We start from the raw sequence: 23,916 nt of genomic DNA, 5'->3' as shown, positions 1-23,916 counted from the left end.
AGGATGCCTCTTCAAAAGCTCTGTACAACCTCCCTCAAAGAGTGGATCCGATGCTTTTACATATTACTGAGTGTTTTCCAGGCAGGCTACATTCTATTGTGGCTGCTAGAAGGTCCATCAGCTAAGGTATGAAATCACGATTATTTTTAGAAAAATACAGGCTGGTGGAGGAGGCAGCATGCGATCAGAGATGCAAAAGCCTTTCTTGGCAATGCATCTTGACTCCACAGGGATTAAAGGATATGGCTGTAACAAGACCTTTTTATGCACAAAACCAGGAAAAAATCTGGCTCAGCCTATTTTCCATGGTATTTTCCTCTTCTCCTTCTATGATCCAGTTTGACACTCTGCTCACTGAGCAGCTAATGCACAGCTCCCTTGGTTTCAGAAGTAAACACTCAAGAAATATTCATTTTTTAAAAGCAATTTGCATTTTTTTAGGCACTATTTGGTACAAATCCTAGCAGGTCTGCCTCAGATAGTCTCAAATTAGCTTTCTCACAAGGAACAATTTCTCATTTGTCCTTTGATAGAAAAATCTTCCTTTCCAATTATTAAGGGCAGCAAGCTGTGAGGGTCTCTGCTGCGTGATCCCACTCACACAGGGAGGAAAAAAACAGCATAAGCTAATAAATCCATTAGCTAAAATCATGCACTGCCAGTAAGTGCATACAGTCCCCTGGAAAGTTATTCTGAAAGTCCTTCTTCCCATCCATCCTGAAGAAGCCAAACCTGTAAGAAGCAGGCTTCTGCTGTACAGGGGATTGACTTATTTAGCTTGAAAATAGTGCACTAAAACCTAGTGTCTGCTTTTAATATAAAGTTGAATGAATTATAACCCATGTGTCTTATGAGCTGATTTCAGGCACTAAACAACTAAATTTTCTCACTACCAGAAAAAAAATCATGTTTCCATTGCAAAGACAACTGAGCTTTCAGGAGTATCTCAGGAGGCTAATTTACACCAAATTTCTGTTGTAAACTTGGCATCAGGCAAACATTTTAGACATGGCCCACCCAACAAGCTCCTAAGCCTTCTCAAATCTGAAAACATATGGATGACCATGTTTAAAGAGATTTAAACAAAAATCATACCATAGCTTCAAGACCATTCAGATTTCCATCCCTAGTTATGCCTTTGGTTTAGGCAACAAAACCTCTTTTTTTTCAGGCACAAATGCTCCTTTCAAAGCTAACCTTGTACATCCCATTTAGACAACATGCAACAGGCCCACTCTTGCAACTTACAGCACCCATTCTTTGCAATTTGAGATGCTGTATCGTTCTAGTGCTGTATTATCCCAATGTCCAAGAGTAGCAGACTAGACCTCTGCCTTGAAAAGGGCCAACAGGTTTGCAAATAACCCCCATGGCAAATTATTTCCAAATCCTACTTTCAATCTTTTCCTGATTGTTAGTTTGCTTCTTTGGCCTACTAATTCAAGTGCTACATAGGAAGAAATGTGAAAAGAAAATGTAGCCCAAACAGAAAACCTGCAGATTAAAATCCAGCACTAAACTGCAAGAACAAGCAAGCTGTTCTTGTTGAAAACAATGCAAAGTCAAATATAATTTGCTTGCTGTTTCTTTCAGATACAATTTTCTACAGATTTTCTGGCCATATATGTATATATATAAATATATATATACATACACACACATAAAGACAGAGCAATACACTGACACATGAGCCAAATCTCACAAATCTCAAAGCTCCTCTAAGTGTCAGAAGAAGCTAAATTCAGAGTGCTTTACATTGGAGGTTTTTCAAATAAATAAGTCAAAAAGTGGACAAACAATGCAATTTTTATCTTCTGTGTAGTGGTGCAAAATCAAGAGTAACTTTTACTTCTACATGACGGAGTGAAACTTCAGCTATGTAAAATACTCACCTGACTTCAACAAATCCAATGGATTGCACTTTCAGAAGGTTCCAGGGGAAACATGCTAGTATAAATTATAGTGTTCTCCTTCCTGGCAACACCTGAAAATAGATCTCTGAGGGGAAGTGAAAACTGGGGTGTCTCATGAAGATATTGCCCCCAAACTTTGGTTAGCTACATCTTTCATTCTGGTCTTAACCTACAGAGTACTAGGTTTAACCTAACTGCATTTTCCAATCCCATATCTAAAATTAAAATTGCTGTTACCTAACCATATTGTATGGGTTCTGTGCATTGCATGGCAGTTTTTAAGGAAAGCCTATCAGGCACCCCCTACCCGGTCTTCGATATCACAAAATCTTTCCATGAAATGACATTTAAAACCTCAGTGAGTGCTGTATTAATTTAGTTTAGTAAAGACAGCAAGAAGAAAAGGAACCAATAACAGCATTTCACTATCACTGGCCCCACAATCAAAGCCATAGGAAGTGTGAGGTGAGTTGTGTGCTTGTTCTGCTTCCTTTGCAGCTGTGCCCTGGCAAACACACACTGGACACACAGAGAACAAGTTTGGTATATACACAAGAACAGTGGGAATACAAAGTGCTCAGATAGTCCCCCACAACTGGGGAATGCCTGAACTAGTCAAGTTACCTGGTACAGAGTAGTGTAAACCTAAAGCCAAGAAGATTGATATTTTCAGGTGCTGAAAATGCTTTTACCCTACTTGCTAAGCAAAGCCTCTCCCATGTCTCCGCATCCAATGTCTAGATGGAAAGTATCCATCTGTATTTTAGATGGCAATTTTTTCCTGCCTGTGTGATGAAAGACAGCATATAGCATGCATTAAATCAAGAGCTTTCCTTGCTTTTGGCCCATTTGTGTTCTTCCTGTTGTCTGTAGAGCCCTGCTCACTTGTCCTTGCTTTGAGAAACAAAAATTTACAATGGAACAGCACAAGGAGTCATAAGCTGCCCCTTTACCATTAACTTCTGATTTTGTGACAGTAAATTTTGATTCCCATCTCTCCTTTATATGGAAAGCCCCTCGCTTTTTATCTGGAGTTGTGTCCTCCCTGTCTGTTCCTTCGCTTTGCCCTTTGGCAGGCAAGACACCCTAAAATAATCTGACGGACAGAAACACAATTGCTTTTACAAGCACAACACTTGATTATATATTTGTTTTGAAAACAGTTTCCAGAGCCTAGAGTATGTCAGCAAAAGCCAAAGAAAGAGTGTTGATGTTGTTACAAGGTCAGCTCTTCAGAGACAGTAGGCAGCAGTGTTGGCACTCTGACAAATTATCACCATGGCAAAGATGGCAGCTCCCAGGCAGTGATTCAGCTGCTTTGACAATACCAAGGCTCCAGCTAAATGTGAAGATAAGTTACTCATACTCCCTCACACACACACACACACACACTCTCACATGCACTCTACCTTGGGAGTTTCTTAATGTCTTTTTTTTGTCCTTTTTTTTTTTTTTTTTTTTATGAATTTGCAGGGTTTAAGGAAAAATAGAAGCCATGTGCTTAAGGCTGACAGACCACAGTGAAAGTTCTTTCTCCTCATACTCATATCCTGTGCATATATACACCCACCTACACAGACACCTCCTATTGACAGGATACTATTATAAACAAGCTTTTCCTTAGGCATTTGAAACAGCGAAATGTGATTCTGGAAAGACTTCCTTCCTCTGTAAATAATTTCCATCTTCCCCTCTCATTAATGTAAGGGCTTTTGCACCTTTGTTTGTGGCGGACAGGCTGCAACAGCCTTCCCAAGCAAGAGACAGCATGCACAGGGGCTACACACATGGGGATGGTTCAATTCCCAAAACAGTCCTGCTCCTCTTTTGCTCTCTGGGGAACATATCTTGGCTTTTCCTCTGTGCTCAGCTGCCAACATTTTTATGACAGTAATAGCTGCTGCGTAGTTCTCTAAGTATTTTATATATACCTTGTCCTCTTGCTTGTACACAATGAATACTTTTGACTCTAGTGATGGCAGTGTACTCCACATGGCACCAGAAAACTTACTGATGGAGGGAAATGTTTAGAGGCTATGCATAAATTGCAAGTCCTCTTAAAACTACAATTATGGGCAGGAGCTGCTCTGTAAAAATATAGGAATTTCACCTGGCTTTTTATTGGGATATTTTGTTTTAAAGTCACTACTTTTGTTTAATTTTGTGGGTCTGGGAGGACAATTTAAAATTTTCAGGAATGAAAAAACAGCTTGAGATAAACTACCTCAAGTAAAGCCTGCAGACTTGTTAGGAGACATTGCCAGCATTACCTGCTATGAAAAGCCTTATTCCAGGCTGGAAAAAGCTATAAAATTCACTTTGCTATACAAGGTTCTTTGTTCTTAGTCTTGATAATAAAAAAATGCTCTTGTATCTACGTGTACCCTGCAGCCTTGTCCTCGCTCCATGTTAGGGCAAGAATGGGGTGTACATCAGCTGCCTCCTCTGCCTTTGCCTTGGCCTGCACCCAGCAGCTTGTAGCTGTTCCAGAGGAAAGGAAACCCAGTGCAGGGAGATCCCACGCACCCCCACCAAGCCCCAGCTGGGAGCATGTGGGGAGGATTCAAGCCTTGACTTACCATCCAAGATATGCTCCAACAAGGAAAATATTTCAGCATTTCTGTGTGGGCAGGCTTTTCCCTGGGAAAAGTACAGGGATGGCTGGTGAACTGTATTGGGAGCGCAGGTCCACATGCAAGGGCCAGGACCAGGACAGTGCTGCAACTGCTGGGGTGATGGGCAAGTCCACACCTCCCAAGCACATGTGGCACAGTGGAGGCTCTGCTACTTCCTCTGCTCAGAGGGGTTTATCCAAGGAAGAATTCTATCTTTGACACATGGCATGACCCAACTAATCAGCCTCCAGGGCAACGTGGATCCCCACTGCTCTCTCCCCACTGGTAGCCCTTAGACTGCAGTGGGTACACAGTGTAAAGCAGGAGAATGCAGACATCTGGCTGCTCATAAAACATCAGCATTAATAGGGTTTTCCTGGCAGTTGCTAATTCCAGGAAGTCTCCTCATTTTCCTACGAAGAGCCATTATGAGGAGAACATCAAAAAATACTCTGAAGTGTTTAGAAACATAAGGATCTCTTTCTGCAAGTACTGGGGTCTTGGAACGGTTCAGAACTCTTAGGAACATATCACTGTCTAATGATGATAAGTATCTCAGTAATCTTATGCATCTGACACTGAAAGCTGGAATTTTGCACAAGGTTCTCCTGCACCAACAGCTTTAGTATATGCATATCTGCATCCTTTATAATTGGAGGTCATGCAGCCACACACCCACTCCCCTACTGCTTCTTCATCCTTCAGTGGTTTTGAGGTTTGTGAACAGAACAGGCTGCAGACAAGCCCATCACAGCTGAATGCTGTGTCAATCTGCCTACCTTCTCCCCTTCCTCCTCAGGATGCCTTTCCAGCAAGACCTGGACTTCTCTGGATCTCTCCATTAAGCCAGTGTGGGTTGCAGGAAGGTCTAAGTTTGCTCAGGCTGAAGCAGCACAAGAAGGCAGGCAGAAAGCCAAGTCCACTGCAAAACTTGGCTGTTTTTCCAAAGGAGAGATTATCACTTCTTTTTTTTTTCCCTTTCAGGAAGATACTTGTCAAGGGAGTATTAGTGGAAAATGGAAAGACAGAGCTGTGTTCCTGTGCCTGTGATCAGGTATGATTACAGACAGAAAAGATAAATGTACTTTCAGTGAGTGCAAGGGCCACTGTCAAAGCCACAAGAAAGGGGGAAGTATTCTCCCATTAGGGGAATACGTAAAAGGCAGGAGAGAAAAGTAAGCCAGGCAGTGTTTTCAAAATGAGAATGTACATATGGATGCAGGAGTCTAATTTTAATCACCCACGTATGAAATGTTTGGCCCAGCTCCCAATCTTTTCTGAGCAGGAGCAGTTGTGTAGGATTCCCTTTCCTGGCAGGTGTGCAGGTTGTTCCCTCTCCTCTGCAGCGGGGTCCAAATGTAAACTCTTGACTCTTCTCAAGGGGAAAAGAGATGCAATAAGGAGAAGCCACACGTGCAGCAGAGCATTGGCTCCTCTCTGGCAGTGAGAACAGACATCAATCAAGACTCACGGCCTGCTGGCAGGTGGATTCCCCTCCCACCACCACTGCTGCTCCACAAGCAGGTGGCCAGGTCTGGAGGAAGCCTCATTTCCCGTCACCCACATGCAGACGGACACCAGTGATTCTCCTTTATCAGGGCGGGAAGCAATCACTAACTCCTTGAGCTGGGGGAGAGTGTCTGAAAGGAGGGCCTTCTTCTTTGCTAGGGCTGCCATATGCTGCCGTTTACTTCAGAAAACTGTAAATGCACAAAAAAAAAGAAGGACTCTCCCTTTTTTTTTAACCTGATACCTATTTATCCTAGACATGCTGTTCAACACACACTGTTTACAAGCAACAACATTAGGCCTCTGTTATTATTCTTACAGGTCTTGGGCCTTAAAATAAAAACCAGCCATGTCTAATGAGGGGAAAATATACCACAAATAACTACAAATTGCACTGCCCAGATGCAGAGCTTCTCCTTTTGTTACCATTAGGCATCAGTCTGAAGATCAGCAGAAACGTGTTTGCTAAAAATTGATAATCACTGACTTCCTGTTTTATTTTTAATACATGCTTTGCAGATTGTCTTATCCATTCAAGGAAATGATAGCTCTCATTTCATTGCTGCTGACACTGTTCTGCTGCCTCACAGGAAAGAAAATCAAGGAAAATTAGAGCAGTCTCACAAGGAGGTTAAGATGCATGTTTGTTGACCCACGAGTACCAGACAAGAGGGGCGAGTATTGACCAGCAACATTTTGCAAGCCCATTCATTACCCAGCTGCTGGAAAACAAAGTATCATAAATATTTCATTGATTTTCAGGAACCTAAAGGATGAGCCATGGTACTGATGTTCAGAGACCTGGGAGGAGGGGAGAGAAAAATGCATATGAGATTTTTTTCAGCACTAGCTGTGAGTAGCTCATCCCATCTCTGCTTAGAGATTTAAGGCCCAGTCACAGCAATACTATTAAAATCTTGGATAAAAATATTCCTTTTGAAAAACTGGAACTCCCATAATCTAATGGGAGCCAAAATCAAAGCAAACAGCAACAAAAGCAACTCCGCAATAAAAATCTCAAAATGCTTATAGATCCTGAAAGCAAAACACACCCGGCTATATAACTGTGAATCACAAATCTGCCAGCAGCAGAAAGTATTTCAACACTCTACTGGTTCTGGAGTTTGGACTCAGCTCTACTTAAAATTTTATAGGTAAAAAAACAATTTCAGTAATCCCCCTTTGTAAAAATAAATTTCCACAGGCAGGCAAGTCTTGGGTTAACCAGCTCCAGGACTTCAGATCCTGCTTCAGTGAGAACATTTTCAGAGATGAGATATAAAGGAACATTAAATAACTCTTCCCTTGCAAGCTAAAAATAAAACACGTGAATTCCTGCTTCCTTTCAAGATGCTAAAACAAGCCTTCAAACAGTTACTTGAAACAGTGTTTCACCGGTTTGTGCTACAACTCATCCTTCGCTTCAATTTATTTTATGTCAGTCCTTGCCAATTTGTACAGAAAGTTCAAAAAATTACTGGTGTGGGTTTTGGCCACCTACAGAAAATACTGCCCCTCTCAACAGAACAGATAACTCTTGCTGTGCTTGTTATGTTAGTGGATGCAGAAAGTACATCCAGTTCCCCATCACAGGCACACACTCTGCCAGTGCCCCAGCATCTAACACAGGCAAGGCTCCCCTCCCTTCACACCATGTGCACCCTGGCTCTCCACACACATGGGAGCTGGTAAGTGATCTGACAAATCCCTCATCCAAAAAGGCAGGGGGCATTTTAGTGTATAGAACTGGACACTGCCCTGTTGACCAGCCCCTTAGGCTACACCAGGTACGTCTCTCCCCACCAGTAAAATCTTATTTGTATGCCAAATGGTGGTATGAAGCCTTTTCCAGCACGCCAGTGCAGCTGAGTGTGGATTCTTTGTGCTGAAATACTGCAGGGGAGTCTCCTGATTGCCTGCATCGATTCGAGGAGCATCTGCCTGCCTGCCTGCCTGCCTGCAGAACCTGGGGCAGTAAGGAGAGCTGGAGCCAGCTGTGGGTCTGCCCTGGCTTACTGCTGCCAAACGAGCAGGACACAGGCAGGACCAAAGCTTTCTGAAATCCCAGCTAGGAGATCCCTGTGCACAGCAGGTGGGAGGAGGGGGTCAAGGCAAGGTAAGAGCTGTGGCACACCGACCCCAGAGCACGACAGAGGAACAGCCAGGCCACCATGCAGCCCTGCCGTCTCACAGCCCCACAAGGACAGATCCAGCTCCCAGGGAACCGACCTACCAAGCAGCAGATTTATGAGGAGGCGGAGGCCCACGTGTGTGCTCCGAGCAGATAAACCCTGCTACCCTCCTGATTCATAGGCAGGGTAGTAAGAAGCTTTCCAAGGCTGAACATCGGTCAGAAACGATTTTCCTTAATCGCCTATTTATTTTGTCCTTTAAAAGTATGCTGTCAAGAGGAAAGGCTGAATTACAAAAACACCTTATCTGTGTTTTTCAAAGATGTCATGTTACTTAAGGGACTGGTAAATTTAGCTTTGCACACTGAATATTCAACTGACCTGGTCCATTTAATCTGTAAGACCATTCAAGCATATACAAGGCTGTGCTAGAGCCCCAAATCCTAGCCTATGAAAAAAAACCCTTCAAGTTGATGCTAAAAATGAGAAAATAATTTATTTTCATTTCCGATTGGTTAGTGAATGAGGGTACTAAATAAATATCTTTCAATTCAAGGAAACTGAGAACCAAACATGACATTCAGGAAGGGCATTTGAGCACTTCTTTACTAGCACAGTTCATCACCTGAACAGAGTAAAGCACATACCTGTGTGTTTACATGATCATTGGTGAGAACAAAAGAAAAATACCTACAACACCACGGGGTACCCCTAGTGCTACAGAAGAATTCAGTAATGGCTGGATAAAATCAAGAACTGTTTTGCCATTTATAAGGACTACACAGACAAATGTATTTTAGTACTTTTTAAATTTCTTTTTCCTGCTAGCTTTCAGGAATGTCTCACAGTCTTCTGTAAACTAGGTCTCTCTCTGAAGTATTTATCAGCTAGTAATGTTGTATATTCAGGGGTGTCTAGTCTAGGGTCAGAGGTACAGGAGTTAAGAATGAAATGATGGGAGAAATAGTCTAAGATTTAGTTAGATCTATCTAAGATTCATTAAGTTTCAAAAAAGCCTGAAAACCAAATGCAGTACCAAATAATTTTGTCTTCAAGAGTTGATTAACTCTTTTCAAAAGATGGAGAATCATACAACATCCCCCCTGCCCCTTACAATACCCATCTTCTAAACAGTAACTTTAATAAATCTTGTGGGGATGGCAACAGAAACAACACAATTTAACAAAATAAACAGATTTTTCCAGTCTGAACTCTCACTCTTTGAGTAGTGGTGGTGGTTGAGTATATCCCCTCCTTGCATTTGGCCTTAATAGCAATTAAGTGGATTGGGTAATGACTCCAAAGCCATGACAAATGAAATGCTCAGGACACCAACAGGGCTTGGTGGTCACTAATTCCGTAACAAGGAAAGCAACTGCAACACTTAAAGCATGTGATTAACAGTGGTCAGAGATCAACCACATGAAATTATGAGAGAGTTTCCTACTATTTGGGAAGGTCCAGCAATTCCCTTGAAGGTAATTCAGACCTCCAAAAAGAAAGCAACTTGTGTAATTCTTTGATGACTCTCAGGTTCAATACACTGGAGCGCAAGTGGGGAGACCTGGTGAACTGATTACCAGCTGTGGTTGGCAGAGACAAAACTTAGCAAGAGAATCCCTCCCTTTCAAGAGCATTGGATAAAATGGAGAAACAAGTCTCTTCCCTCTAGACCTTCCATTTAACACCAACAAACAAGGGCCAGAAATAACATTACAGAGGGAGTGCCTTTTTTTCTTCTTTTTGGACTATATTTTATAGGAAGTGGAACACACTGGTTTACATCCTAGGACCCCACAGGACTTTTCCTACAGGTACTATTACTTTTTAAAACCACTGAGCTGGGATGTTGTGCAATGTCCAGATCCTCCACTACCAGCTGACCCATAGGGCCACACACTATGGTCAGAGAATGCAGATCCAAAGTTTCCTCTGCAGACAATGCCTCCAGTGAGAGATTTTGAGTTTTAATCTTCTTTCTGACAATTATAAACAACAGAAAAATTAAGTAGGTGGTTAACATCCTGCTCTCACAGAAAAAGGAGCTATCTTGTGGAGGCAGCAACTAATCTGTGTCACAGATCTGCAGAGAGGATGGGGTTGGGAGGGACCTCCAGAGGTCATCTGCTCCCACCCCTGCTTCAACTCAGAGCTGCCACTCAGAGCTGCCTCCCCAGGACTACTGATGTCCTACCCAGGAACTCCTCAGTTCTTTCTAGCATGACAGTACGACATTTACAACATCTTTCTCAGGGTAAATTTTAAAAGCAAGAAATTTGTAAATGGTGGAACAATAGCAACATTGAAGAACTAAAATGCTCTTCAAAGTTTAGTTTTTAAGCGAAACAGATGCTCCACAGTGCCATAGTTGTCCTATATGTCCCTGCACAGACACAACAAAAAGCTGAAACACTAATTTACTGATTTGAAAAAAATCATGTTGTTGAAGTTAAATAACAGCTGAACCACAGAGAACCCAGGAAACAGGGCAGTCTATTTAGAGCATTAACGACATTTTGTTTACTGCTTAGGATGAATTCATCATGCAAACAGTCCAATGTGAGATCCTGGCAGGCTCTGAACGTGCTCAGAGAGGCTGAGGCCAGAGACATTCTACATCCATATTAGGCTGCAGATCAAGTCCTGAGCTGGATACAACAGCTCTGCTCTGCCTGAGACTTTAAAAGCCCAATGATGGCAAATTACATGCAGAATCACCATTATCCAAAAATTTATTTGATCATACTTTGGGTGTTTTAACTATAGCAACATGAAACTATGAACACTGAACTGGAAACCAAAGCTCCCACATCACCAGACTGAAGGCGGATGAGCAGAAGGATTCTTGTGCCCAAGGAAAATGAAAATATTTGCAAATTAAACTAAAAACTTTACCCCAAAGCATGAATCTCATATATATGTCAAATCAAATTTTTGATTTATGCCAAGGAAACTTACAGAAGTAGCCTGCTTACTCAGCACAGAATTTATTTATAAAAAAAGAAATAAATCTACCTCCCTAAAAATGTCACTATGTTTATTGTTATGATTAAACTGCAGAGTGCTCAGCAGTTTTAGCTGGCCTATGCAGCAGTGATTTTCTGTTTCCTTAAGCCTTTTTTTGTATTGTGGGTAACACAGAACTATAGAATTGTTTGTGCTGGAAAGGGCCTTAAAGATCATGTAGTTCAAACCCACAGGCCATGAGCATGGACAGCTTCCACTAGACCAGGTTGCTCACAGCCTCTTCCCACCTGGACATGAACACATGTGGATGAGGTATCCACAACTTCTCTGGGAAACCTGTTCCAGCATCTCACCACCCCTACAGTAAAGAATTTCTTCCTAATATCTAATCTAAATGTACACTTTTTCAATTTAAAGGCATTCCCCCTTGTCCTATGCCTACATGCCCTTGTTAAAAGCCTCACTCTCTCCAGCTCGCTTGCAGGTCCCCTTTAGGTACCAGAAGGTTGCTCCAAGGTCTCCCTGGAGTCTTCCCCAGGTTGAACAACACCTACTCTCTGAGCCTGTCTTCATATGAGAGGTGCTCCATCCCTGTGATCATCAGTGAATCAGGTGGAAATGGTCCAGGCAGTTCTACCACATTTAAGCTTTCCCACGATGTCCATTATTATGGTTTTTGAAAACAACAATTTGGGCAACCAAAAAAGAGATCTTCACATTACAAAATTAGAAATTAGAAATGGATACAAACTTTGGGCACTTAATTTTAACAGTCTGTGTGGAAGGAATTGTCTCTTTAGTAACATGCATACGAACAAGTGTTTCCTTCACAGCCATGACTTGGGAAAACTCCTCTGAAAAGGAATGAAAGTTGTGCAGTGCTGGTCCTTCACTTCACTTCCCGACTGTGATTTCTCTCACATCTACATACAAGCACATCCTGATGCAATTTGGATCTACTGGAACCGATGCTGACAAGCCCTGGAAGCTCAGTTTCCTTCCAAAACAATTTTTTTTTCCCATTTGGCTTGTTTAGCTATTTGCACACATGCATCAGTAGTATCTTGCAACTCTGGGAAAACAGAGCTACATGTTGTTACCCAATCCACAGTAATATCACAATGTTATGTATGTATTTTTATTGGTGCCTTTTATTGGTACCAATAAAAATACTTCTTTGTAAACAGAAAAAACAGAATGCCAGATATAGAGGAATTTGGGAAAAAAAAAAAAAAAGAAAGAAGCCAGAAATTAGGGCTTCAGTGATTTACTGCATCACACCAAGCACAGTGGTGGGCCCAGGAGACAAACTTTGCTATATCCAACATCAAGATTTCACCACAAATATTTTCATGGCTTTTGAAAGCAAACGTATAATGTGTCTTGAAAAACCCCGCAGACAGCAAGATCCTGCCCAGCAGAAGAAAAGCAGTCAAGCTGGGCTCTGGTTTTTCCCAGGGCAGATTTGTTCCAACTTAACTCTGGAGCTGTTAGGGGGGCAGGTTGCCCAGAGTTATTCAATAACCTAGTACAGCAGTCAACAGGGCTCGTAACCACATCTTGCAACACAATGGAGAGTGACAGCAACCAAACCACGGTTTCTTCTTTATTTGGTCCCATCTCCCTGATAACTCTATGTCTATATTAGTAAGTGACACTGGCAAGGACATGCTCCTGAGAGCTGGAGCTGCTGCCTGCACTGCTACAACAGCATCCCAGGCACAGTTTTGGGCCTAAACAGCCCTCCTTCCTCCAGAGGGCTTCTGGGCAGAGTTTGAGAGTTTGCAGAGTCCAGAGACATTTCCAGCAGGCTGTTTGCTTGTGGCCACTCAGCCTAGAGACTGAGTTCAGCCATATGAACACATGCTGTGCCATCCCAGATTGTCCTGGTGCCAAAGGCAAACCTCTGCTGTGTTTACTAGAATAGAGGGTCAGTGAGTTATTTAGTATGTTGAGGTCTCCACCTCTTCAGCTAGATATATGAATCTGGATGCCAGACCTTTCCAGAATGATGTAAAAAATGACACATTGCTTAAAAAAGCTCATTTCCAAATCACTTTTTCCTCCTAAAGTATTAATAACAATAGTAGTCAGACCAGCTGATTTATCTGAAAGAATTGCAGCTTTCCTTGCAGTCTTTAACACATGTCCTCCATAGCCATAAGACAGGTTGCCCAGACCTAAAGCTACTTTTACAGAGATTATATCCTTTATACTCACTGTTTCTGTGCTATTTTTTTTTTTTAATGAGCTAATCACTAAGGTGCTCTCAGAAACCAGAATGTGACCCAATTAGGGCAAACTCTGTCCTTCTTCTCTAGCACTGACCATATGCTTGGAGCAAGAAACAAAGACAGAAATCACCCCTGTCCAAGAAATTGCCATGCCCTGGGATATATACAAACAAAACTGTTTGACTGTTTGGCAAGCCAAAGCAATATATAAACAGAACCCATGTAGGCTGCTTTGCCTCATAAAAGGTAAACTTCAGTTTTAATAGCTTCTCTAATAACCAGTATTTTACATTTGAGTATCCTTAATTCCAAACAGAGATTAACAAATGAAAAGAGGTGGTAATAAGGTGGGACATATCCTATGAGAGTATGAAAACAAAGATGCTCTAAAAAATACAAGCTTCTGCTCCTGAGTGTAGAAGTACTGAAAGTACCTCTTAGGTAGAAATAAAAACCTCAAACAACACAGTATTTTTCAAAGTACTTTTGGTATATGCTATGCTGTCTATTAACTGATGACATATGCCATGGCACTTTTTATGAATGAACTGTCTCATTTCTTCGTGCAGTGCCTATATAGTTTTTTTTTTCTGTTCTGCTGTGTAAGATGCAAATTCCTGGGATGACGAGCACATCTCATGGTATCACATATCCTGAGAACTATATACTTTATCAGAGAACAGGAGTTTTAGTTCCTTTATCATGCAGCCTGAGGCAAAGTTTCATCTCCAGAGTTATGCTTACTGTCAGGAGAGTGAGTCTACTTGACCTGACGTCCCAACTCCACTTCCCAGCTGATAATCTGAATGGTTTTGTTGTTTAAAGGCCACTTGATTAATATGATTGGAGAGTAACTGTCACAGAGTTTTATTTTCAGTTGCACAGCCAAGATTTTAAATATTTTTGGACCTGAGACTTTTTTTTTTCTTTCTTTTAAGCCTTTTTCTCTGAACCCATTTGTAGACAGAAACTGGAATCCTGTTTTCTAACAAAATCATAGAATCATAGAATGGTTTGGGTTGGAAGGGACATTAAAAACCATCTAGTTCCAACTCCCTTGCCTTTGGCAGGGACACCTTCTGCTACACTGGTTGCTCAGAGCCCCATCCAACCTGGCCAGGTTGGGATGGGATTCACAGTCCCTCTGGACAACCTGTTTCAATGCTTCACAATCTATATAATTCTTCCATTTATCTAACCTAAATTTCCCCTCTTTCAATTTGTACCTATTAGTCCTTGTCCTGTCACTACAGTTCCTGATTTAGAGTCCCACTCCATCTTCCCTGTAGGCCCCCTTCAGGTACTGGAAGGCTGCTTTGAGGTCTCCAAGCAACTGTCTCTTCCCTGGGCTAAACAGTTCCAAATTTGTTAGCCTGTCTTCACATGGGAGGTGCTGCAGTCCCCTCACCAACTCTGTGGCCCTGCTCTGGATTTGCGCCAATAAAATGCTGTGGTGAGGCTCAGGTTGGAGCACTTGGGAAGCAGCAGGTCAGAAAAATCAGAAACAGAAGCATCCTGATTGTGCTCTGCTCTCCCACTCCCCTATCTGGCCTCCAGCAAACACCCAGCTGCTACTCCTCATCACAGGCACAGAGATTTGTATCTGTGCTGCTCCTGTTGTAAAGGAGGCGCCTATACACTGCATTGTATTTCCGACATCAAAGCGAACATTGAGAGTCTCCGTTATGCCAACAGCTACGTCAGTTTTAGTGTAAGTGCTGGCAACCTCAGCACCATACCAGCACAGAAGATGACTCTGGCACCCAGCCTGGCCTGCACAGCAGTTATTTCTTTACACACGAAACGACTTGCAACAGCAATATAAACTCACAGTTGCTCGTATCTGCACATCAGCTTGTGCTGTTCAGCACCCTTCCTTTTTGTAACATGAAGTTAACAATTCTCCTGCATTACTACATGGGAAAAACGTTTATCCATGGAATTTACCGTTACTCTCCTGTCTTAATTGAAATATTTTTGTCTAAGCAGCTGGTAATCCATTTATTCAGGTAGGATTTAAACTGAAATAATGACTGAGTTCAGCACAGCTGTCTCAACCCCTTAATACATTACTATACCAAGGCCTGTGGGTCACGACACAAATTAGAGTATTTAAAACTGACAGTTTCCCTGAAGACGTCAGGAAGGCAAGCTTTGTCTGGAATAAATTGCTGGGATGTTGGATGTCTTCTTTCTACTTGTTTCCAAACATGTATTTTTCTGTAGTGGGAAAATTTGTCTCACATTAATGAACTACTCAACTATGGTATTTTCAGTTGTCCAGTTGATGAATTATTTTATAACTTTGGAAACTGTTTGTAGAGTGGAGTCACTGAGATAAACTCATATCCTCTCCATGCTCTTTATGCCTTGGCCATGTTCTTTCTCATCGAGTAGTCAAAAAACATGGGGTCCGGTGAAGTGAAATGCATGACAAGCAAACACAGAAAATCTTATGAAGGAGATCAGAAAAAAATCCCAAAGCCTTGTTATTACAGATAACTGGGGGGAGGACCTGCTGATTTATGCATCTCTTAAAGACTGTATGACTCCCACTTACCAAAATTTTGTTTGTGTTTTCATCAGGTACAAATTGAGTTTGGAAAAAACATGATTTCCTGCAAAGTTTGCCTAGTATTTATCCTTAAACCATTACTACCAGACAGGAAACTGGAGCAGGAGCAGTGAGTCTGAAAACAAGAAGGACTATATAAAGATGATCTTTTGAGGGGAAAGTGATCTCACAGCATTATAAATTGCTAAGTTATTTTCCATCATAAAGAACTTATTTAGGCAGACCTAAGAGGATTGGGGGATCAATAGAGAAATGTATCCAGAAGTATTATGCAGCTTGGTAAAAAATATTAACTCCTTGATAGCCCCACCATACAACATTCACATTGATCTCAAGCAAATCTACTCATGTGAATAAAATACAGTAAGCATGGGGCATTTACTAAGTAGAAAATAACATTCCTCTGACCACACTGAACAAAACAGACATTGAATCAAAAGCTCTTTCTGAAGAAAAGGGAGATTGCTATAAGAGAACAACAACGAAAAATGCAGAACAGAGGTTCAAACATCAAACACACTAATGACAGCAGGATTATTTTCTACTCAGTAGTGGCCAGTGTGCCATAACAAAAGTTTTGAAATGTTCACATATTTATCTTCATTCTGTTTGTCTTTTTCTGACATCTGCTCAGCTAAGGGCTGGAAGTATGGAAAAACCGAGGAGTTTTGAAAAGCAGTGCTTCATAAACTAAAATGGAAATGAACTTAGAATGTAAGCCACTTTTTTTCCCCTGAGACAGTGCTGTCCAAGAACGAGCTCCTCTCCCACCCCGCGCCTGTCCTATCAGAATGCTGCCAGGAGCGTAGATGTCATGTACACTTCATGTGAGAAAGATGGGAAAGCCCAGTGTGCTTGATTAAGGTTGTTTAGAATGCTAAGCAGTAATTACTACAAAGAAACTGGAGGTTCTGTCACCTTTACTCTACAAAACAAGGACAATACCACACGACATGCAGAATTATTCCTGAGGAATTCAGGAATAAGAATGCTAAGTGCTTGTTTGCTTTAGCAGCCTCAGTGTTTAAGAGACTGGAGATATCAAAGTTCAAGCTGCCTGTAAAGCTGCAGCTTTGCCCTCAAGTGTGCAAGACTTATGGGTCTTCTCAGTACCTGTAAGACTTATTTGACTTCTCAGTACACACCTGTGCACCCAAATCCACATGAAGACAAATACAGCAGAAACCCTGACAAATGCTCAAGGACCAAGGAACAACCTGGCTGCCACAAGCACACTTGGGGAGACTGGTTCCATCAAGGATCTTCAGCTGCAGCCAGTTCTTAACATGGATAAGCTGCTCTGGATTTATTTTCCCCTGATGGCTACTGTATAGGCCAAACGGGCAGATTTCCACAGGGGTAAATAAGAGAAGTAATACTCGTGCAAAGGTCATGTGTTCTACTGAAGTTTACATCCTTGTTCCAGTGTACAAGAACACTAAAGCACACCAAAGAAAATAACCCCAGGTTTTCTTTAAATGTGAAGAAACCAAACTTATTTTTATGCCAGTCTTGTTCTCAAGTCTTACTGAATCACTTTTGCTGAAATATTCCAAAAATACTCAGACTGAAGAAAACAGCTGGCTAGAAAAAATTCAGTTCAGACATTAAAAGTTTTACAAATACTGTGAAAAACTGTAAGGTACTATAATGGGAACTGCTGGGCAACTTTCCTAATTGGTGGTGCTACCGATCTATTACCTAGTCAGGAATTGATATTTTTTTTTATCAGGGACTACACTATCAACTACCCTCCACTGAGCTGAAGACAGTAAAACAAAACCAGGAGGGAAGCAGAGAGCAGGCAGAGCTGCCAGTTGAATATGGACAAGCCCAGTAAAACTGTTCTCTGGCCAGTCTGGCCAGTGAGAGACACTGAAGGACAGTTTCTTGTGTCTTCCATGGCATTGCAAAGCTATATCAGACACATGCACACACACATTGCCCTGATAGAGAAGGCTTTCACAACATGAATAGTCTGTACCTCTCCCAAGGTCATGTGCCTCAAACCCACAGCCAGTCCGACTGACGCTTGAATACGAGTGGAGCCGTACAGGCTGTCGAGATAAAATTATCACAGCCGTATTTCAGCAGATTGAAAAGAAACCTGAGATGCATGTTCAGATTAGCTGCAAGAAATAAGATCCCTGGACAAGCAATAGGCAATCCTATCAGCATGCTGGAAGGAAAACTTGAGCAGGTTTCACACAAACCAACCTCTGGAGAAAGAGGAATTAAATAGTTCCCTCTTCTGAGACAGTAAATGAGTGTTTCCAGAGCCATGTGATGACAGTGTGGTGAGGACTGTACCTCAAATCTATCCGTGTGACTACAAGGAGCACTTGGCACCGAAGTTTCCTTTCCTAATTCACTGGACACACTTAGAATGTTTCTGCAGTGACACACGCAGGACACAAAAGATCCCACCTAGGAGTTAATTACTGAATGTACTGTTTACAGTTCTCAGAACAACTCCAATGAAGTGAAAACTCGTGATGACTTAAGACCCTGACTTATTTTCTGCTAACTCCAAACTAAAAACCGACAAGGAAGGAGCTTGCAATATGTTAAGACACTTCAGTGTGATTGTCTGTGTGAGCTATGACAAAAAGAGAAAGCTTTAGAATTTTTAAGTTTCCGTTGTGTAGTAAGTAGTGGATATTACAGGAATTCGAGTATCTTCAAGCTGGGAAAGACTAGACTTAGTATTGGGATAACCTATTTAATTTCCTGAGGTCATAAAGTTAAGTTGTAAAGTTCTTGCATCAGGTCAAGAGAACTCCTGACACACCAGAAACTCTACTTCATGATGAATTACAGTCAGATAAAGCTGTCATTTGAGAGATTATAATACCAATGTTCTACTCAATAACTGTACTTGTACAGGATGTTGCTTTTACGTCTGTAAGTGGGTTTTTGCACCTCTTACCTTCACTAATGTGTGATCCTATCTTTGGATTGCCTGTTACTCTAATATGAAATGACACTTCCTTACCAAGGGTTCAAATTTTAGTTGACCTTCCATTCTGCCCCGGACAGGTGAATGAATCGGACTGTCAATTTTGTAATAACTAGTCGAATTTTACTTTTAATAAGATTTCCAGTGCAGATTATTTTTTGAGCCATTCTACCCATCAATTTTTTTACAGGGTCAAAAGAACTGTTGTTCTGGATCATGCATATGACAGCATAAAACAAGGATAAATTACAAGATTTGATAAATAGGAGACAGAAGATAAGGAATTCACCTTCAGCAAGCAGTTGAATTGTGAGCACCAAGGTCTGGCACTGAAAATAGAACAGGATATACCTGGTAAAGAAAGACTGCCATGTAGACTTTCCATGGCATTCAGAGTTAGAGATGCTCATCATCTCTGAAAAAAGACACAAAGGGTAATACTGCATTTAAAGCCATGGAAAGTTTATGTATGTAATGCACTGTCTCCTACCACCAATACTTCTAGAGCATAAACAGGGTAATTTATGAGTGAAAAAGGAATGCATTTATAAATGAATGGATGTGCTTTCCAAAAAGCAATTAGGGCAGAGGGCAGTAGCTGTCAGAATGATGGGGGGCTGGTTCCTTTCCTAACACTCAGATAGTCTGATCTCTTCTAGGATTTGATCCCATGAGGAATGCTAAACCACAAAGCCATGTTGGAATACCTTCATTTTGGTCTTTGTCAAAGAACATCTTCCCTCCCTGCCCCACAACCACACCATCCGGTTTATTCAAGAATGAAGCTGGCCAGGTGAAAACAAGCAGGAATGCCTTTCTCTTATCACTCCTCAAGCCAAGCATCTGTGAAGGGCACACACCTACAGCACTTTGGTCTACAGAGAGGTCATGAAAATGGGAGAAACAGAAGAATCACTACAGAATGATCTGAAAGCACAGAGCATGAGCCACGCAGGGTATTCACCACAATGGGGCTGAGGATGGCATCACAGCCAAAAGAAATTTGGTTTGAATTGTAAAGCTGTCATGGTATCATCCCACTGATGTGATAGTTTTAGCCAAGTTTCACTAGAGAAACTCATTTAAATATGCTTGTCATTTTAAATACTGCTACAGGAATCACAACTGCTGCATGTTCCAGAATGACAAGTAGAATGGATTTATGCTGGAACCAGCTTACTTGCTGCACAGAGTTTTCTTTCTAGAAAAATGGCAGTTTCTTTTGCCCAAACTTTAGCACTTAAAAAAGAAGACAGTTTAGAAGTGTTTAATCTGTTCTCTCCTGCTGCTTTTGCCACTTCGTGCAATATTTGAAAAGTCCTGCTCTTTATTTAAAAGCTGAGTTATCAGACGTGGTGAATAATTCCCCAACACATCTATCTGATTTGTTGCCTACATCAACATGGTAAATTAAATGACCCAGACTGTACCTTCATTGTACTAATGGAGTGGAAAGCTGCTTCAAAACAATTACAGTCTGCAGCTGGTCATTTCCCTTGCTCTGTTTTCCTCTCTAAAGCAAGGGAGCAGAGGCAGAGATGCCCAGGGAAGAGTGCTCTGCATCTCAGCCCAGTGGTGATGGTGATTACCATTCTTAGCGATAATATTTCTGCTCCAAAAGCAGGAGTCAGACCAGATCCTGTGCTGGAAAGGTCTCCCACTCTACTGGTTTCATCACAAATCTGCACCATCCCAGGAATGTCTCCATGAGTCATGACTGACAAACCAAATTTCTCTGCTTCCTCTGTGAGCTGTGCAGGTACAAGGCAGCTCTGAGTTGGATTCAGTTTCAGCAGCTACTAAAATGCTGTGCATCATCACTGGGCACAGTGTGGTGCTGAGTGAACTCTGCAGCTTGTGACTGGCATTGAAACACATCCCACCAGCCTGGGGAAGGGACGGGGGGAGCTCATGTTGCTGTGCTATGACACATGTCCTATGTATGAATGGGGAGTGGGGATACTATACCTTCACACAGACAATTCAAAACAAAATTTTTTAAGGCACTTTCCCCTTTCCTTTCCCTTTCCCCTTTCCTTTCCTTTCCCTTTCCTCTTTCCTGTCCTGTCCTGTCCTTATTTATAAGTATGTATATCCAAAGCCTACCTCAGGAAAAAGCTTTGTTAAGAAGTGATAGCTCAGCTAGATTTATCAGACTTCTGCTCATTTGAGAGATCTGCTTACAATGACCACAAATCCTGACTGTGAAAGTGTCTCAGCAGACAAAGTCTTTGATGAGCAGTTCTGTAGAAATAAAGAAGCACCAAGCACACTGTGGACTTCTCTTAAAGACAAAGGTTTGTTGAATTTATCTGTACACATATATCTACGTATGTGTATGTGCAGATGCATACTTATATACTCACAGTTTAGAGCTACCTTACCCTGGAGTCACCGAAACTTCCAACTCTGTGACAAGAATGTGAGGATGGAAACTTAAGAAAGTTTCAAAAGCCCACAAACACCCTCAGTGAACAGGCTTTTCACATCCTCACATCCAGAGTATTAAAAAAAAATAAAAATTTAATAACTGACTCCTTATAAATGATTAATGTATTATATTGCATGTAAGTGCTCTCCTGTTTCTAGGAATATCTTGTTGGGTAATATTCTCATTTGTAATTCATTGCATGTTCTTTTATAATTGCAGTGAAACAACGGTTTCTGGGTAAGTGGTTTTAAAAAGTTTGTTGGGTGCTACAGGAGATCAAAGTATAATAAAACTTACACAGAAGCAAAAGTAGTGCATGAATAACAGCACCAGCTTTAACAAAGGACTGAATAAACACATGTAATTCTAAACAGGATGGACTGAATTTTTCATCCAGTCAATTCATTGTGGAATGCTCCATTCAGATGAAAAGGCTGAGCAGATAAGCCTGCATGTATCACCACCACCATTTGCTCCAAAAACAAACATACAGAAACCTGGGTTCCCATGGGCAGGGAAACTCTCACTGCAAGATGCCAACACAGACTTTTACAGGCAGTTTGGGATCCTCTAAGCAGAGTGAATGCACATGTAAAGGCAGCCGCAGCAAACAGTAATGACTAAATCAGGCAGTCTTTATTTCACTGGGCAGAGGTGGCCAGAGCAGCTGGGATGACCTCAAGTTCATATCCCAGCACGATGAAGAAGCAGAAAACAACTGCCAAATGTGTCAGATATGACACTTCAAGATCTAGTCACCTGTTGTTTTATTTTAGTGAGGGAAGACATTGAGGCAGAGGCCTCAATTCAAGGTGGAATGAAACTTTTCTTTGCTGTCAGAAATAAAAGGAAGTATCTTTTGTAAGCATGGAGTAAGTAGAGCATTGAGCAACTCTTAACAGCAGATCAACCCCAAATTCAACCAAAATTCCTCACAGCTTCTCCAGAACTTCTACTTCTTCCAAAACAACTCTAGTGGGGACTCCTGAATTTCACTTATCAGTCCCAAAAACTAGGAAGAAAAGAACGGTTTTCAGCTTAGCCATCTGCATTTGGAACCAAAATGCTCAGCTGCAAGGCTTTTTTACAGTAAAAGTAAATTGCAAGTGTAGTGATCAGCTGGTAAACAGCAGTCTTTGTGGGGATCAGTCACTCATTCAGACTGAACACAGAGCACATAGGTTAACTTACTGCTTCTCAAATATTAAATAAAAATATAATACAAAGAGGACAGCCTAATTCTGACTTAAACAGTGGAGAAAAAGAGCACAGAACAAAATGTGTCAAAAGCAAGGGGCCTTTCTTCCAGAAAATGATACAATTAGATATTACAAATTTGATCAGAATAAAAGGAGTGTAGCAAATAATATATTTTATCTATATGAAGTTTGGTTTTGAGCAATTGTACTGAAATGCAGTGTTTTGAATGCAACATCCAAGTGTCACAATAATCCATTAAGACAGAGGTATATGGCTATTACTTTTTCAAAATAAACTACAGAATGGAGAAATCTTAGAGGCTTAAATTGCTCTGGGGTTTCTGGATAGCCTCTTTGCAGAAATACTAACCCAAAACGAAATGTAAAAAAAGCAGCAACTGAGGACATTGAGACTGAATGTCTTTCTTCCTTCCCAGGTGATCAGAAAGCTCCAGGACTTGTGTCGAAGGATTTTGAAAGCATCAGTACAAAGGAGTGACAGGTATTAAAGACATCACCTACCATCCATGATTACAGGAACTGTATCAGATTGAAAAAAATCAAACTTTTTTTCCTCCTGCTATGGTAGTTACTTTCATTCCCCTCAACAGCAATCTAGTCTTCTATATAATGTGGTGGCATTTTAAAACCTGAAGTGTGAAGGTCATGAATGGAATTAACACAAAGGGTAAAAAATAAATCAAGAAATAGAGTACCAATATTTATACAGCAGTTTAACAGGCCATAATCATTATGAAGTCTGTGTAATGGTTTGTGTATATGAAGGGCTTCAGGGGGATGAAAACTGTAGTAAAATTTGATGTGCCTTGTGATTCCTGAATGAACTGCAAGGCCCTGCCTGCAGGAACAGCTCCTGCACTAGGAAACACTGTTCTGTCACTGGGAGAGATGCAGGTGAGACTGCCCAGCCACGTCTGGGCTATGGATGCCAGGAGCCCTGCCAGGCCTGTGTGTGTGCCAAGCTGCCACCACACAGCCTGTGGCAGAACCAGGTAGGATCACCCCTACACCTTGCCCTTGTGCTGCACTGAGGGAAATCCAGGAATACCAACAAAACCAGGCAAGTGGCACATTCAACAGGCTTCTTGGTGTGGACAGTAGGAAGAGCAGGATATGTGCCAAATGTGCCTGCTGTGCGCTGGCACCAGGTGGGGACATGTGAGGCCTGTTCTCAGCAGGCTGTGGCATCGCAGGTGAAGGCTGGCAAGCTGCGGTGTTTCTGCCTGCCCTTTCGGGTGTCAGCTCTCACCCAGCCCAGGTGCAGCCAGCAGCATCACTCTCTCCCTGTGTCTGCATGCTGGGGAACTCAGTGTTGCCTGCACATTCATGCTCTGCTACTATACAGTACAAACAGGGAAAGT

General features: G+C 41.7%; 1 protein-coding gene across 21 annotated transcripts in view; it reads right to left on the bottom strand.

Annotated features, from left to right (window-relative positions):
* Nucleotides 1-23,916, bottom strand: part of DTNA (dystrobrevin alpha) — a 221,150-nt gene that overhangs the window by 143,131 nt on the left and 54,103 nt on the right. The gene's annotated exons all lie outside the window — the stretch shown is intronic.

Source organism: Parus major, chromosome 2 (genome assembly GCF_001522545.3).
Source record: "Parus major isolate Abel chromosome 2, Parus_major1.1, whole genome shotgun sequence".
Taxonomy (NCBI): domain Eukaryota; kingdom Metazoa; phylum Chordata; class Aves; order Passeriformes; family Paridae; genus Parus; species Parus major.
This window is presented reverse-complemented; position numbering and strand designations above follow the sequence as displayed.